At 36.9% G+C, this 19235-nt stretch overlaps 1 pseudogene; it reads right to left on the bottom strand.

Moving 5' to 3' along the window:
- Window positions 1-9576: 9576 nt before the first annotated feature.
- Window positions 9577-10514, bottom strand: LOC142446449 (olfactory receptor 5J3-like; annotated as a pseudogene).
- Between the last annotated feature and the right edge of the window lie 8721 nt (window positions 10515-19235).

Here is a 19235-nt window from a genome sequence, read left to right on the forward strand (position 1 = left end):
TTGTCTTGGAGCCTGCTGTACATTTAAGAATAAACTTTTGTAAAAAAGAAAAAAAAAAAAAGAAATGAAAAATGTTTCCCTACTCCATGCTGGTAGGTTGCATTCACATCTTGGAGTACTGGATTGAAGTCTGGCCCCTCTTTCCCTGTGGAGAAATAAACAATACCCTCCCCTTGGGTAAGTTAGTGCCCTGTGCCCCCGCTACCCATTTATTTTATTATTATTTCCTTCCCCCACTTCCTTTTTAGTTGTCTACTATATGTATGCCTGTATTTGGTCTGGTCCCTGCCATAATACCTGGTCCTCACCCTGGGAAATATTGTATACAGTAGCTTTTTCCCTATGACCCTTTTGCATTTTTTTTTCAAAGCTTATCTCAGCGGACTCATGTTGTACCTGTCCTTTTGCGCTTGGCTTACTTTGCTTAGCATGATTTCCTCCAGTTCTTCCCATGCAGCGATGTGCTTCATATGTTCATCTTTGCTTTTTAGCGATGTATAGTACTCCATTGTATGTATATACCACAGCTTTTTAATCCACTCATCAGTTGATGGAAATTTGGGTTTTTTCCAACTCCTTGCAATTGTGAACTGTGCTGCAATGAACATTGGAGCACAGATGTCAGGCCTTGGTTTGTTTCTTGACTCTTCTGGGTATATGCCCAATAGGGGGATTGGTGGGTCATATGGTAACTCAATTTCCATCTGTTTTAGATATCGCCAGATCGATTTCTATAGTTGCTGTACATACTTACAGGTCCACCAGCAGTGGATGAGAGTTCCTGTCTCCCCACTGCCCCTCCAGCACTTGTTGCTTTCTAATTTCTCGAATTGGACTAACTTTGAGGGTGTTAGGTGATATTTCATGGTTGTTTTAATTTGCATTTCTCTTATGTAGCAATGATGAAACATACAACTTTCCTCTAGTTCCTAAATGCTTCCTCCTGCACCGCTATCATGATCCCAATTTTACCTTACAAATCTGGCTAGGCCAGAAGATGTACACTGGTACAGATAGGAACTGAAAACAAAGGGTGGAGGAAGGGTGGGTTGGAAAGGGGGAACCAATTACAAGGATCTACATGTGACTTCCTCCCTGGGGGACAGACAACAGAGAAGTGGGTGAAGGGAGACATCAGACAGGGCAAGATATGACAACATAAAATTTATAAATTATCAAGAGTTCATGAGGAAGAGGCAGTGGGGAGGGAGGGGAAAAATGAGGAGCTGATATCAGGGGCTTAGGTGGAGAGCGAATGTTTTGAGAATGATGAGGGCAATGAATGTACAAATGTGTTTTACATAATTGATGTATGGATGGATAGTGGTAAGAGTTGTATGAGACCCTAAAAATGATTAAAAAGAAATAAAATAGAAATGAAAAATGTTACTTATTTTCACCACTTGAGTGATGCTATTTCTTATGTAAACAGAAAGAATAAGGGACTGATCATGTTTATTCAATTCTCAATTCAGCTTACTTAGAGCGATTTATGATTAGACTATTATTTTGCCTCTGGCATGTTCCTGGGCTATACACTGGGTTTGACTGATATTTCTCTTTTTCCTGTTGTTTCCTTCACCCTTAAAAGACTTCAGAAGATTCAATTTCCTCTCTTTGGAGGTGTGTTCTTAGCCTCCAGTGATGTGCATGTTCTTGCTCTAATGTTCTAACGTGCATGTTCTTGTTCTCTGTTATGAGAGCAGTCCTGTGTTTGATACAGGTCTTTACCTCTACTGTGAGTTTATGATAGAGGAACCCAAATACTGAGACAGACTTCACTCTCTCTTTCTACCTCAGTCCCATATTTTGGACTCTTCCTCCATTGTCATAGATTATAGAAAGATCAAAACATGGCAAAATGTTTTGAGCCAAAGACATATCTATTACACGTGTTGACAGTCTTCCTTCCAGAGGAGTTTGACTTCTAAATACAGCAAGACTGCAAGACTCTGACTTGTAGTTCAAGACTCACTTCTTACAACTCAGCCTCCCAATTCAGAATTTACCTTTGTGATTAGAGTCCTCTTTGATGCAATTCTTCCAGATCACATAACTGCCTAAAATACAACTTATCACTCTTTTTCGCATAAAAAATTCCAATACACAAGTCTAGAAAATGATGGGCAAAAATATTTAATATATACATGGCTTGAAACACCACCAATTTTTTCTTCTGCTTTTAAATAGTTCTTCACTTATGACTATCATTGCGGGGGGTGGAGGGGGTTCACAAAGGTTATGAAAAAATTCCATTGTATTTTCTACCTGTATTTCTATATCTGTTCAAAGCACCTTTATATATATATATATATATATATAAAATTCATTTATCTGTTCATCAAATAATTCATCTGTATGTCTACCTATTTGGCTTTGAACCCCAGAGTTAGGCTGATGTCTTGCTGGGAAATGCAGCCATCTAGGGTGAGAATTATAGAATAGCAACTATAAATTCTACTAAATTCTCTGACCCACAGAGACCCTGTCTGCAAGCCAGATCTGTTTTTTTCAGTTGTTCCCTTGGTCAGTGCAAAATATCTATCAGCTTACCACTATAATGCTAATCTTTCTGAACTTAAAGTCCTTCCAGTTCTCCATTACTTCGCAGACATTTACTCTATATCAGTAGATTACTTTTGCTTCATGTCCTGAATTTCCTGTTATTTTTGCAGGAATGTTTCCTTGAGCACAACTCCACCATTGCGTCCAGAGGAAAGAGTTTCTTTTAGGATAATTTTACCATGTTTTCGTAACATTTTATTTTGAAAACTTTCAAAATTTGAGAAAAGATTTAAGAATACTAAAATGACCATTCAGGAATCCTCTACCTATAAGCATCTATTGAAATAGGGGCATTTGTTTTCTCTCTACCTACATACATACATAGATACATATCGTCATGTAATTATACACACATATTTATTCTATATAATAAAGCCACAGTTCTCTTTCTAAAAGTATTCTCATGTTGCTCAGAATTGAAGAATTTTCATTAAGTAATACTTTCATTTCACAATAATCTGAAAAACCCTGCCTATAGTGCTCTAAAACTCACTGCCCTGGAGTCTGTGCTACATCATAGGGCAGGGATACCAACCTGTAGGGCAGGGGAGAGCTGCCCCTCTGAACTTCTGAGACTCTTTACTGGAGTGGAAAGGCCAGTCTTTAGAGCAGCTAGTATGTCCTATCTGCTGACCAAGGTATAACTACAACACCACCAAGGTTTCTGGCTAATGTGCTATGTCAATTAATATTATTTTTACCCTTTAAACATTTTCATATTATTTTTAACTTTTAGATTTCAGGCTTAAACAGAAATTAAAGTCCATATATGATCCATTATCTATATACTTGTAAAAGACTGAAGAAAATATCATTATCATCTCTTTCAAAGTGAAAATTTGGTTTCATAAACTTAAGTAGGTTTTCTGAGGTATAAAAGTAATATATATAATCCTTTGGTGAATAGTGGGACTTATTTGGGATGCTGAATATGCCCTATTTGTACATATTGTATATGTGCTTAAAAACAATATATACACTATTACCTATTGTCTGCTGTCTTTTATAAAACAAAATATTCTAAGAAATTTCTGTTCATGGTTCTATCAGCGTTTTAGAAAGTACTCTCTTTAGGGATTCTAATTAATGCATACTTATTATTTATCTCTCTCTATATTTGTATGTATATATTTGAGATGTATATATATTTCTATTTCAAAAAGTTCATGGAAGATGAAATTAAAAGATAGTGGAATTTTTCCATCAACTTTAAAAAAATGTCTTTTTAAAAAATGAAATACTTTTATTCGGGACTCTTACATCTCTTATGACAATCCATATATTCATCCAGTGTGTTAAGTATATTTGCACATATGTTGCCATAATTATTTTCAAAGCACTCTCTTCCTACTTGAGTCCCTGATATCAGCTCCCCATTTTCCCCTCCTTCCACCACCCACCTTCCCTCATGAATCCTTGATAAGTTATTCCTCCATCTCACCTCACCTACTTTTCCATGGTTCATCTCCCTGAGAGTGGGTTATAGTTTGATCCTTGTGATCGATTCCCCCTTTCTCCCCACAGTCTCCCTCAATCCTAGTGGTATCTCTACTCTCATTGTTGGCCCTAGGAGGTTTATCTCTCCTGGATCCCTTGTGTTGCAGGCTCTTGTCCACAGCAGTGTTCATGTTCTGGTCTAATCCAATTTGTAAGTAGACCTGAAGTCATAATAGCGGGTGGTATAAAGCACCAAAGAACTATACTGCACCCTAACCGGCTCGTTTCTTCCCTGAGATTCCTCTGTATAGGAATGTCCAATTGTCTACAGAACGACTTTGGATCTTCATTCTAGGCGCGTGCGCGCGCGCGCGCGCACACACACACACACACACACACACACACACACACACACACACACCCTGCCATTCACCTCAGGTATGATTTTGTTCTGGGTCTTAGATGCCTGGTACCTGAACCCATCAAGACCTCATTATCATACAGGCTGGTGTGGTTCTTCCATGTTGACTTTGTTGCTTCTCAGCTAGATGTCTGCTTATTTACCTTCAAGCCTTTAAGACCACAGATGCTATATCTTTCAATAGCTGGGTACCATCACCTTCCTTCATCACAATTACTTATCCACCCATTTTGTCTTCAGCAGTGATGTCAGGTAGGTGAGTATCACAGAATACCAGATTGTTAGAACAAAGTCTTCTTCTGATGAGGGAGTACTGGAGCCGAGGCTCAAAATCCATCTGCAACCTTAATTCATAAAATGTAGATATGAGTACATAGTTCCTTTCCCATCTCATTATATATATATATTTACATGTTTATATGCCTGTATTTAGACCTCTATAAATGTCCTTTGCCTCCGGGTTCTTTCTTCTGTTTACTTTTACTTTCCTCTTGCTCCACCATCATATCTGGCTTTCATTTAGGATTAGTAAATCCTTGCTGCTACATTTCCATTGATCAAGCCCCTCTAGGCATCCTACACCCTTCTCTCCATTGATTTTAATTCATTTGTTGTTTCCTTGTCCCTGGGTTGGATACGCCGCTACCTTCCTTTCTCCCACCTCTCCTTCTCCTGTATCCCTCTGGAACCATCGGTCCTGTTCTTTTCATCTCTGAATTATTTATCCTCCTATTTTATCTAGATAGACATGCTGATACAGTAATACACACAAAAACTCGGCAACACCAAATAAAACAACAAAGGAAGTCAAGGCCAAAACCAATAACAACAACAAGGGGAAAAAAGGCCACTGACACAAATGGAAAGGACTATAAATAGTTAAAGGGGTCTTTGTTGGCCTTTACATGTGTTTTCCAGTCGAATCTGATGGGTGCCTCTCTGTTTCCAAAGTTTATTTTTGGTATTCCCCGGGAATTTAATCACTTTGCTCCCCTTGCTGCTCTGGTGCATGCCATTAGTGTTTCGCCTCTGCATGATGGGTCAGATTGTGCACAATTCCCACTGTGTCTCCAGTGTTGTCCCCCATAGCACTATGGTTTAGGGAGGGGTGCTATGTCTCACGGTGGGGTTGGCCCTATGGTGCTCTGTGTGCATTGTTGGCTCTGAGCAGAAATATTGTCCTGGGCCTTGTGGGCCAGGATGTGCTCCCCTCCCTCTCAATCCCTTTTTGTCACTCCTGTGTGCTCTAATCAGACACGCCCCTCTACCCAAGATGTAGGCCCAGTGCTGTCCTCTGAAGTACATTCTTCTGAAAGGGAGGGGTGGTGTCGACATATTTGCGGCTGGTGTGCAGGCATCTCTGTTGGTTCCTGGTGCATGCCAGTATGTTGTATTCATGTCTTGATGCATCAGATTGAAGCCTGGTCTTTCTCTCCCTCGCGATATAAACAATACTCGCCGCTTGGGTGGGTTAGTACACGGCTCCCACCACCCATGCCTTTTTTTCTCCTTCTTTCTCTCTCTTATTAGTTGGCTGATGTATCTAACCCCATATTAGGCTTAAGACCTGCCAGAGTTGCTGGACATCACCCCAGGGATATATGCATATGGTAGCTTTTCACCTATGCCCAGTTTTTGTTTTCTGTTGTTTTAAGCTTACCTCAGTTGACCCATGTTGTACTTATCCTTTTCTGCTTGGCTTCTTCATTTACCATGATTACCTTCAACTTTTCCCATGTGGCAATGTGCTTCATGCATTCATTGCTGCTTTTTTAGGGGTGCGTTGTACTCCACTGCATGTATGTACCACAGTTTTTTTATCCATTTGTCTATGGATGGAAATTTGTGTTGTTTCCAACTCCTTGAAATTGTGAACTGTGCCACGATGAACATTGGTGCACTGGGGTTTGTTTCTCGCCTCTTCAGGGTAGGGGCATAGCTGGTCGCGTGGTTTGGCCGTGGTTTCTTTCTTGCCTCTTCTGGGTATATGCTCAGTAGGGGAATTACTGAATCATATGGTAACTCAATTACCATCTGCTTCAGATGTTGTCAAATCGATTTCCATAAGGGCTGTACATACCTACAGGTCCACCAGCAGTAGGTTAGAATTCCTATCTCACCAGAGCCCTCCAACATTTGTTTCTTTCTGACTTTTTGAATTGGGCTATATTCGAGGGCATTAGGTGGTATTTCATAGTTGTTTTTAATTTGCATTACTCTTATGGATAATGATCGGAAACATTTTCTCATATGTTTATTGGCCATTTGGATTTTTGCCCCCGTGGAACTTCTGTTCAATTCCTTTTCCCACCTCCTCAGTGGGCAATTGTTTTCTTTTTAGAAGCTTGCAAAGTATTGGAGATTTTAGTAATAAGGCCTTTGTCTGATGTGTCATTGCTAAAGATGTTTCCCAGACTGCGGGCTCTCTTATTACTCTCTTGGTGACTTCTTTTGATGTACACAGGTGTTTTATCTTCAGTATATCCCACTTGCCAATTTGTGACTCCTCCTTATGTATATGCTTCTCTATTTCTGATAGCCTATGTATTCCCTGTGGCAAGGTTCTCTGGTTTGTCCCAATTCCCTCATTAATGACCCTAATGGTTTGGGGTTTTACCTCAATGTCTGTGATCTATCTTGATTCTATTTTTGTGCATGGAATGAGGCTATGGTCTTGCCTCATTTTTCTGCAGGTAGATATACATTTTTTAGAGCAACACTTATTGAAAAGGACATCTGCTTCCCATTTGATATTTTTGGGAACTTATCAAAAATCAGTTCTCTGCATGCAGTGTTTTTATTTCTGGGGTTTTAGCTCTTTTCCATTGGTCTGAATATCTGTCATTATACCACTACCACACTGCTTTGACCACAGTGGCTCTATAATATGTGCTAAAGTCAGGTAGAGTACGCCCTCCCACTTTTCCCTTTTTGCAGAGTTCTATGTTAATCCTTGGCTTGTTTCCTCCCCATAAAAAATTGGCAATCAGTTTTTCTAGTTCTTTGCAGAAGGATGGTGGTATTCATATCTTCGTATTGGGGTAGCCTTAGACTTATATAGTGCCTTGGGAAGAACTGACATCTCTACAGTCCACAGGCATGGAGTAAACTTCCATTGGTTGAGGTCACTCTTGATTTCTAGTAATAGGATTCTGTTGTTTTCCTCGTACAATTCTTTCATTTTTTTTTTAGTGAGGTATATCTCTAGATATTTCCATTTGTGCTTGTCTATTGTGAAGAGTACTACCTCTTTGATCCCTTCTTCTGTGGTCTTGTCTGATGGGTATAGCAGTATGTTAGACTTCTGATTGTTGATCTTGTACCCTGTCACTCTGCTACATTCCATTATTGCTTCCAACACTCCATTTCAGAGTTTAGAGGATTTTCAATATATACAATTATATCGCCTGTGAATAAAAGTAGTTTAGCCCCTTCCTTCCCCAGATGTATACTTCTGATGTCTTTTCTTTGTCTTAGGTTGGTAGCTAAGACTTCCAATATGATGTTAAATAGGACTGGGGACAAGGGTTATCTTTGTCTGGTCCCGTTTTTCAGTGGAAGTGATTTTGTCTTTTCTCCAGTGATAACCACGTTGGCTTTTGGGTTTTTTTCATATTTAGGTTGTATAATATTAAGGAATTTTCCTTCAACTCCTATCTTCTTGAGTGTCTTAAACAGGAATGGGTGTTCAAAGTTGTCTAAAACATTATCCACATCTATTGGTATTATCATGTGGTTCTTATAATTTTTCTTGTCAATGTGGTGAAGTGGTGAATAATACTAATGGTCTTTCATATGCTGAACCATCCCTGCATCCCTGGTAAGAATTCCACTTGGTCATGGTGAATTATTATTTATATGCTCTTGTATTCTATTGTCCAGTACTTTATTAAGTATTTTTGCATTGATGTTCATTAGGAATTTTGGTCTGTAGTTCCCAATTTTTGTGGGATCCTTGCCTGCTTTAGGTATCAGAGTTATACTAGCTTCATAGGAAGAGTTTGGTACCTTTGTATTTTTCTATGTTCCATGAACTTTTGAAATAAATAAATATATTCACATATTCATGTACATAAATATATATATCACCCTTAGTCAATCAGTCTCAAAGCCTTTTATTCATCATACAAACATGCCCTGAAAATAAGTCTCATTATTTTTCAAATTCTATTGCCAATTTTCAAGAGTTCTTTTTAATTTTTCTACTTCTCTATATTACCCAACCCCAAACATTTTCCTTTTAATAGTTTTATAGTAATTTTCCCCAACTTGATCCTCTTTCCATTATGTTGGTAGCAGCATCACCTTTTTTCCCCCTGAAGAATTCCAGTTATATTCCACATAAGACTTCACCTCTTCATCATTTGCGAGAGTTTTAAAACACGTTAGCTACATCAAAATATTTTCACACTTATGACCTCAATATCTTTCCGGCTTTATTTCTACTGTTTTTATTTAACGGATCCATCTTAGAGAAAAAAATTGATTCCCATGCCCTTAAATAGCCCTAGTCTATATACTCCGGTGATCCCAGTTTGTCTACCATATTTTCCTCCATGTCTTAAGCTTCTCTCATATAGAAGTGGGTTTTATATATTTTATGTTTACCATCACCATTATTCCTAAGATACTATTGAGATATGTATACATAAAAATAAAATGGGAGACACAAATTATCTGTGGATATGGCTGTCAGTATATATATATATATATATATATATATGTATATACAATTTTTCTAGACTAAGCATCTTTAGAAAAAAGTCAATATGCATAAGAAAACTTGGACAATTAGAAAAATGGTATATTTTATTATTTTCAAAGATATTAATATATTTTATAATATACTCTGGATAGAGAATTGTTTTGACTTGAAGCAATAGGTCTTATTTTCTTAAATTCAAGGCCAGCTCTTTCATATTATAGTACAAAATATGTTTAAAAAATAATTTATTCCTTTTAAGGAAATGAAAAACTAAAAAAAATTTAAATTAAAATATTAAAAATTATTAGAATTATTGTAATTTTCATGTCAATAGCCATTAAATACATATCTTTATTATATTTATTCTTATGATTATAATCGTGAAACAATTTTGTAATTCTCCTACATCTACAGATTAAAGTCAGCTTAGAACAATCATGTCACTGAGTCATGTGGGGATTCTCTTCCAAAATAGTGACCTTTTAGCAGCTTCTTTTACATCTTTATTCCTAAGGCTATAGATCAGTGGGTTTAGTATGGGGATCACCAATGTATAAAACACAGATGAAATCTTCTCCTGTTCCAGGGAATATTGGGAGCTGGGTTGGATATAACTAAAGGTCAGAGACCCATAGAATAAGATAACAGCAGTCAGATGAGAGACACAGGTGGAGAAGGCCTTGCGCCTTCCCTCAGTTGAGCGGATTCTCTGGATGGCAATGATGATGCGGACATAGGAGACAATCATGATAATGAGAGTCAACATTGCAAAGACGCCAGAGAAGATCAAAAGCAGCATCTCATTGGTGTGAGCGTCAGAGCAAGAAAGCTTTAAAAGAGGGGGATGTCACAGAAATAATGGTTCACAATGTTAGGACCACAGAAGTCTAGTCTGAGCAAACCAATTGTGTCCGTCAAGGAATTAATGAGTCCACCTAAGTAAGAGATAAGGACCATGCTAATGCACAGCCTTTGAGTCATGATAACTGTATACAACAAGGGACTAGCTATTGCCACAAAGCGGTCATAAGCCATCATAGATAGGAGGATGACATCTGTGGTTACATACACTGCAAAAAAGAAGCTCTGCAGTACACAACCAGAAAAGGTGCTGGATTTGTGCTCTGATAAGAAATTTACCAGCATCTTAGGAACAATGGTGGTAGAGAAGCAGATATCACAGAAGGAGAGGTTGCTAAGGAAGAAGTACATTGGCGTGTGGAGTCGGGTATTTAACCTAATTAAAATGATCATCCCTCCATTGCCTAGCAGAGTGATGAAATAAATGAAAGCAAAGATAAAAAAGAGAGGGATTTGCCAATGAGGATTTTCAGTTAATCCTACTAGAAGGAATTCCCTCACACCTGTCTGATTCCAACCTGCCATGTATAGATTTAGGTTTTCGGTAAAGCTCTCTTCAATGAAGGACCAAGAAAATTTCACTCAGATGAAAAAGAATATGGCTTCTTCCATGATCCAGTTTTCATAATTGGATGGAGCAGTTGTGTTTGGCCTGCAGTCAAATGAAAAAAAAAGAAATGAACTTTAGTTTTATCATAGTAATATCATTTGCTGATGCAAAGTATTGAAACTAGAAATTATTTCATATGTAGGTTCTCAGTTTCCACATAACCCAAACAGGTATAAGATAATTATACCAGATAACACAACTATTGAATGAAACAAAATACTTGGTCCCAAACCTTTCACTTAGTCTATGAGATATAGAAGCCCAGTTTTTTTTTTTCAGAATTATACCTTATGATAGTAAATCTTCCCTTAGCTGAAGCTAACCTGTTCATGTTGGTCTACACCCATTGAAGCTCATGGCCCTGTCTTCCATAAAATTATACCTTCTTCCTCCCAAAATATCAGAACTCAGACCTCTTTCAGCCTCATCTTATGACCAGATCTTATGAGCAAGAAATAAAACCATTGTTATATTTTTTTAATTTGCTACTTAAAATTAGAGTATGCTAAGGATGAAACATTCCATTTCATTCACATCCAGAGTAGGTTATGTATTTTTATTGGTTGTCTAATTTTATTGGCTTATTTAAGGCTATTTTCTATGAACAGATCTGCATTTCTATCTTTATCTATCTATCTGCTACCCTTAAAGTCCTCAGTTCAAAACCACCAACTATTCTGAGGAAGAAAGACAGGGCTTTTTACTCCCATAAAGAGTTACAGTCTTGGAAACTCACAGGTGTTCTATCCTGTCTGATAGAGTTACTGTGAGTTGGCTACAATCCTATAGGGCCACTGTGATTTGGCTTAGACTCAGTGTCAGTAAGTGTGGGTATATATATATATGCATGTAATACCATATCAAACTCTGCCTTTATATAAGCTTTCCAGATTTTCAGCCTTTGTCGGGTCTTTTCTATGTCTATTTCACTGAAAAATAGATTCAATATAAAGAAATCAGTTCACTGAAAAGATGTTCTGTGTAAGGCACAATTTGTGCCATTAGAAAATTCAGAAAGAACATAAGAGCATTGCCTTCATGGAAAATGATCTCTACTATGTTGAAATTATAGTGAGTGTTAGGGTTATTCTTCAAGGAGTTGTGAAATTAAAACAATATTCTCCATTCTTTCTTTATGAATTATAACCTGTGTATGTTTTTATTTGTGGTCATGTGCAGTACAGCAAATCAAAGTCCAGCTGTTGTATGCATTAGAAACAATAATATTCCTGGAAGCAGCAATTTGTTATCCTAATAATATGGATCATACAATAGAGAATCAAAATGAATTTATATATTGGACATAAGGTCTATTAAAAAGGATGCAAAAGGACATTTTATTTGTTTCTTAATAGTAGCTTGTTTTCTTTTGGGATGCTGCTTATGTTCCCATAAGGCATTAGAATAAATTAGAACAATGATGATCTGGAATCTGATATTACTCTTGACTTTTGGTCTCTTTTGCTTATCTACAAATATTCCATAAAAATAACCAAGACATGAGAAGATATATTGTACAAACAGGCTTTGTTATTATAAATATCTGAGTTCCTTAAACACCATTATACTCCATATTATGCTAATAAGTTTGTATAGTATTTACATTTACTGTTTTGAGCAATAGAGAAAAAATATAAATTCTCTGATGGTTTAACTGATGTACAATTTCAAAGTATTTTTCCAAAAATGGTCTGATGCACGCTATAAAAACACAAGTCTCAATATCACAGCACAGAAAAACAGGACCCAGGTAGAAAAGAGAGTGAACAGGGGGGAAGTCAAGAGCACAGGGAAAGATCAGATGAGCCGAATGTGGAATCAAGGGATGTAACTTTTTCCCCAGTTCTCATCATGTTAGCAATAGATCCCTGAAGAATTAACCAAAAGCATAAATGTCAGAGTAGTCTTAAAATCTGATTAAATGTGGAAAGGTATATCTTAACAGGAGTTTATAATGATAAACTATATGAAACGATTTCTTTCCTGTTCTGTGGTTGACAATGCAATGCAAGCTTTTATTATTTTTTCCCTATTGTCAGTAAAAATTGTCCTAACTGAAGAGAATGGGGGACACACACCTAAGTAACCCAGCAGTCCACACTTGTATCTCAGAGGACAGCTGTGCTCCTGAGGGTTTTCACTGGCTCGTTTTCAGAGGTAGAGCACCAGCTCGTTCTTCCGAAGTGCTAACTTGAACCTGCACCTTTTCAGTTTGGAACTGAGCACATAAACCATCAGCACCAAAGTCCTTCTTAATATTAATTGTTAAGATGTACTGGGTGTAATTGTCTGTACTAATAAACCATCGTAGAAAATTCAATATGATTTCTTATGTTTTAGACCAGTGTATCCCATATTTGGTCATACTGCCTCTGGGCATGCGAAAGCAGTGACCAACATTTTTTATTCTGCATTATGGGCTGTAATGAAATTGATTGTCATTGCTTGTGGCCCTTCAGTTATTCTCCTTTTTTCCCCTGAAAAGGGACCTTGAGGACACATACATTTGAGATCCTATAGGTTATACATGAGGTAAACTGACAATGAGACATTTAATCACCTAACAAAAGGCATTTAACTATTAGTCTAGAAGCTGAATGCAAACAAGGTCATTTTGAATCCATCATCAACCTCTTCGATCCCTCTGCTTTTCATTCATATGCTTATTCTCTCAAGGGCTTGCCAGCAGTTTATGTCCACCTTTGCTGTACCAACCCACAGCTAAGAAAGTCAGGCATTTTTACTGCAAATCTAAACATGTGTCCAATATTTTGTTGTACTTGAGCCTGCACAATGGGAGTGAAAAATATAATTTTTGGAGATTTAAATAATAATGCTTTATAACATTTTATATACGATTACACTCATGATAATATTAAAAGAAATACAAAAGAATATAGGGAGATATTTTTAAGAAAAATAGTTCAGAAAATATTTCCCCATCACTGTTAATTGCCATGTTGACATTTCTGAGTTTTTTTCCCCCTGAATGTCTGTGCATGTGAATAAAATTATCAAAAGGCAGCATTTTTCCTCAATGAAATCAAGCAGTTCTATTTGACTTTAATCTGTTTATTTCACTATTTTTAACAACCATACTTTTGCTTGTTGAAGTCATTATTAAAAACAATAAAGGAAGCAAACTGCTATTGTTGGCTATGTCTGCGCCATAAGAATGAACAAGTACATGTATTCTTTCTATCACTAAACGCAGGAGTTTACTACCACTCACTGATGCCTTCCAGATAGGCTAAGTCTTTTTTGGGAAACTGAAAAGTTTACATAGTCTCTTAGGACAAGAATGGCTTGAAAACAAATATTTCAAATTAATTAATACTTACCTTGAGATGAGTATCACGAAAAGTCATGTTGAAAATAATTCAGTGTGAAAAAGAAATGTCTCACCTAATGTATATTTTTATTTTTGTCTCCTAAGGAATATTAAATATATTCAACCATCTGATTAAGAACACCATTAAAAATAGAGATATTACTCAGATAAATAAGCCAATTGAAAACGTCTTTCACTTCAGTGAATTAGAGAAGACAGTCAAATAGCAACCCCAATAGTTCATGACATGGGTGGAGACAGAGAATATTTTACTGAGTGAATTCCAATTAATCCTAAACTGGAAAATAATATATGAGACCACGGTTATACGGAAAAGCATACACAATAAAGAGTGGCATAACGATAGGAACAGACTTTGGAGAATGTCAAGGAGAGAAGGGAAAGGTTTGGAAGATAAATCAATGAATTGAGTTAGATTGTTGACAGGTGTTAAATTGGGTGAAATAGAATATAGTAGCCCACAAGAGAGAGAAGAGAAATCAAGGTAAGAATGATAAACTCTTGGGAGGTTTGATCAGTAGTCTAAATGTTGTGTACAAATTGATGATTTGAAATGTAAACACTCATTTAACTTACAAATTTTTTAAGTTGCAAAAAGGAGATAGTTGCTGATTATCATAAGGATTCTTTCTCCACTCTGTGGAATTATGAATTATTGTTTTTGTAAAGTGTACATGCTTCACAGTATGCTTTCATGAAATTTTGTGTGCAAAATATTAATTTTGCTCACATAATCTGTATAGAATGATTAGTTTTAACACATAAAATCTAATTCACAAATTTTGTCACATTATTTTTAAAATGATATATAAATGAATGTGCACTTGATTGAATGCTGTAGACATTTTATATCACATATATGAAATCAGAGTTGTAGGCATGTATATCCACATTAAGACAGTAAGTACTGAATAGTTTATGATTTAAACTGATTCAGAGAACTAAAGATTAAAAAAATCTGACATAATAAAAACGCCTAAAATTTTACAGTTAAAATTAAAATTGAAAAACTACAAAATTCTAACACTGGAAAACCTAGTAGGACACCTTAGAAGTTGCTATTTAATGAAAATGCATTAATGTAAAAATATTCTATTCAGATACACTAGTCTTGTAATATGAAGTAGTAGCTTGCTATAGTAAAATACATCTTTAGCTTTGGAAATTAAGTATCTGTTTGCTTACCATGGTTTTATTAGACAGGATGAATTAACAAACCTATAGAAAATAAAAATAATTTCCAATATATTGTCATCATAATTATAAAAACAAATGGAGCTTAAATGATTACCAAGGTTTAGTTTAAAGTTTTACATAATACTGGAAGAATAGATTTTCTTAACATAAAACTAAGTTATATCAAAATTATTAGCTATTTTATTAAAGGATTTTCATAAATATACATTTAATTTAAATTCATATATGTATAAGTAAAGTATTAAATTCCATTAAAAATCACACATATAGGAATATACCAGATATGGGTCTTGTCAAATATTCACTTTCTTAACCAACAACCACTTCATTAAGAACCACTTTCATTCAATTAATGAAAAATAATTTAGTGTTTTCTGACTATTTTGGAATAATATTAAGGTTCCAAAGCCAGCACCTGATTATTTTAGTATAAAGACATGGAAATGTAACAGAATTAAAAAAAAACAACTTACGTAGTCTCTTGTTACATATGCGCTCAGCTAAGCAATGTCCAGAATGTATGGGTCCTTGAGTGAAGAAGGCCAACTTCAGTGATGCTTAAAGGAGTTTTTTCTTTACCATTTTTTTCTTCCTTTGGGGACATAAACTGCAGCTCATTTTCTAGGCTTGAATCTCAGATGTCCAAAGGTTGCATAATTAATATCGTTTCTGGTCTCTTGAGAGTGGAACTAATCATAGAGCTTCAGGTGTTCCTGAGAATTTTTAAAAAATAACTTGATTTTACACTTTGGTAAACATAATTTTCTTTCCAAAAATAAAACCAGATCTAAAACAAATAGATAAATAAATTAAACCCCCTATCTTTTCTACATCTCAAAGATCATGTGGTCAAGTCATGAAGCAAATAGTAGATGCACCTACATGACCCAAATCTCTCTGCTCTAATATGCGCCATATGCTACTAAAAATACTGACCAAATGCACTGAAAATAAACAAGCCATTTGGATTCTCTCTGTAAAATAAAAATATTCATACTCATCCCCAGTGGATTATTATGAGATACATGTGATAGAGTCCATGGTATTATACAATGAAAACATCATACAATGTGAAGTTAAAACTGCAAAAAAATTGCTGTATTTCTGTTTAAAATTATGCTTTCCTTCACTCTAATAACCCAATGGGCCCCAGAAACCATACCTGACTGCTACTCAGTCAATTCTGACTCATTATGACCTTTGAATTTCCCAAGCTGTACATTTTAAAGGATCATAAAGCCTTATATGTCTCTCATGGAATTTCTGGCCCTATCGAACTGCTGACCTTGGGGTTAACAGCCTAAATATAAGTCACTATACCTCCAGAGCACCAAAAGATAGAGTATAAGTGTAGTGTATATATATGTGTGTCTGCATAAACATATGATGCATATATCTATATTCCACACTAAATTTGTGCCTACTATCTATTAATTTGAATAAAAACTGCAAAGAAATTATAAAACGTAGTCCACAGTACTGTGGTGCCCAATGGATTATTCTCTACTACTTTTTCTGTATAACTCTATATGTAGTTAAATAACAAACAGACGGGAAGAGACCCATTTCTTCACCCATTCCAAATAAAGGTGATGCAAGCTTATGTGGAAATCATTAAATGATATCAGTAAGATTACATGCAACATTTGCTGAATCTGATTCAACAAATCCTGCAGCATTACACTGACAGGGAGCTTCCAGAAGCTTGAGCCAGATTCAGAAGCATATAAGGAATATGGAATATCATTGCTGGTGTCAGATGGATATATGAGAATACCAAAATTATATTCCCTACTGCTTATTGCTTACACAAAAGCATTTAGGTAGATAATAACAAACTATGGATAGCCTTGGGAAGAATAAAACTTCCAGAATACATCATCGTCTTCAATCAACACGTGTACAAAGACCCAGAGGCACTTGTAAAATGGAATTTAAGATTATTGCATATTTTAAAATTAAGAAAAATATACAGCAGGATTGTATCCTTTCGCCATACTTATTCAATCTATTTGATGTACCAATAATTATAATAGCTGACTATATAAAAATAACTCAGCAACAAGAAAAAAACTTTCAATATGCAGATGATACAAACTTGCTGGCTCATAGAAAAGAGGACTTGAAGCACTTGCCTATGGTCAAATAGTACCATAGTCTTCAGAATGGATTACATCAATGTAAAGAAAGCCAAAATCCTGATGACGGAACAATAGAAACCTCATCATAAACAGAGAAAACATTGAACTTGTGAAGGATTTTTCATTCCTTGCATATAGGATTAATGCTCATGGAAGCCGCAGTGTGATAGGTTATTGGCCAACCTAGCCAACAGGAACATATGAGATTAATAGGGTCACAGTTTGATTGGAGGACCAAGAGATAAATGGCTTTGCATGCCCCGCCCCTCTCTCTCTTGCTCTCTGGTGATCAGACCACCTTGTGGCTGCTTTAGCCAGTTCTCTGCCTTTTCTTGTGAGATACAATACCTCTGGGACAGTCAACACGTGGATCATGCTGCTAAACCTTGAAGTTCATTCAAGACCTGCTTCACGAAGCTGCATTTATATACATTCCTTGAGCTTGAAGCTGTCTGATTCTGTTGTCTTGCATTGCTTGAGTTTGAGATCCCACCTGGACCTGCATTGCCAAGCTCCTGAGCTGCTGACTATTGGTGACCCACCACACTGTTTGCTGCCTGTGGGTGGAATTCCTTAAGGAAGACATTGCCTTAAGGAAGACTCAGCTTTAGAGCTTCTTTGGTAAGGTTGGTGGCTGCCACCAGGGTCGGAGGCATGGTTGCGAGACTCAGACTGTCATATCTGGCTGTTTGGACAGATAAGCTAGGGGGGAGTGAGTGGGCCCCAGGGTCTGAATTGGGAATCCAAATGCTATACCTTAATTTTCATCTGTGTGAAACAAGAAAGACTTATTAGGGTTTGGTAGGCATGAAGGTGGAGACTAAAGGAGAGTTTGCTGTGGTTAATTAAAAGCTGCTTTGACTAACCAGGAAGAGTCCAGAGTGCCAAGTAAAGAGAAGTTAAGAATCCAGTGTCTGAAAAACCCTACAAAGCCTATGAAGGAAAGTATCTGATCCATGGTTTCTGGAGCTTGGAGTTATTTACTGCCTAGCATAAGTCTCTGGTAAGTTCCCGGGTGGTGGGAGTGAGCTATAGGTCTAACTAGGTGACGGTTTTGTGAGAGAGTTGGGCTTTAGTTTGTGACCCTCAATAGCCTCTAGAAGCTAAAAAGTTTGAGTTGGACAATGTGTTCCAATGAACTGGTTTCAGACGGGCTTCACAGCAGCAGGTGACCTATGTACTGTAGCAAGAAAGGCGGCGAGAAGGGGCAGTGTTAAAGGTCGGTAACTAGTGCTTGGCAAAATAAGTGGGGAGAGTTGTGGTAGTTCTGGGGAGGATGGCTCAAGTGTACTGGGAGGCAGTTCCAGTGTCTGGGTCTTTCCAAGTGAAGGCAAACAAAAACTAACAGGCTGGGTATAGTGGAATTGTAAAGAAATTGTCCTTTGAATCGAGGATGGAAAATGGCTTATATTAGGTGGAATACACGACAGGAGAGTGTAAGGGTTAGGGACTACAGGGAAGACAGGGACTACAGCTTCATTGATAAGGCACACGTTCTATACTATGCAATAGGAATTTTCCACATGCTTGATGGGCAAAATAGGAGTGTTTCATGGAGAGTGAGCAGGCACAATGAGCTGGGTAGTCAGGAGGTGTTGGATGGTAAGTTTTAAGCCCTTACAGTGAGTGATTGAGTGAGTGAGATTTGAAAGTGGGGATGTGAGATAGTTTATTGTGCCAGCCTGGCTGATAAACACATGTGGAATTAATTGTAGGACAGAGATAAATGGCTTGGTGAGCCTCACCTTTCTTAATTCTGGCTCTTTCATCATCGGACCAGTATGCAGGTGCCTTGCTTGTTCTGTGTCTCAATTTGCAAGTTACACTACCCGTGGGACACCTACACTGTGAACGTTGAAACTGGAAATTGAGATTCCTTTAAGACTTGCCTCACCAGAGAATTGGAATGTACATCTCTGGAGCTGGGGACTGACGGTTGGTGACCT

The sequence above is a fragment of the Tenrec ecaudatus genome, chromosome 4 (assembly GCF_050624435.1).
Source record: "Tenrec ecaudatus isolate mTenEca1 chromosome 4, mTenEca1.hap1, whole genome shotgun sequence".
NCBI classification, from domain to species: Eukaryota; Metazoa; Chordata; class Mammalia; order Afrosoricida; family Tenrecidae; genus Tenrec; species Tenrec ecaudatus.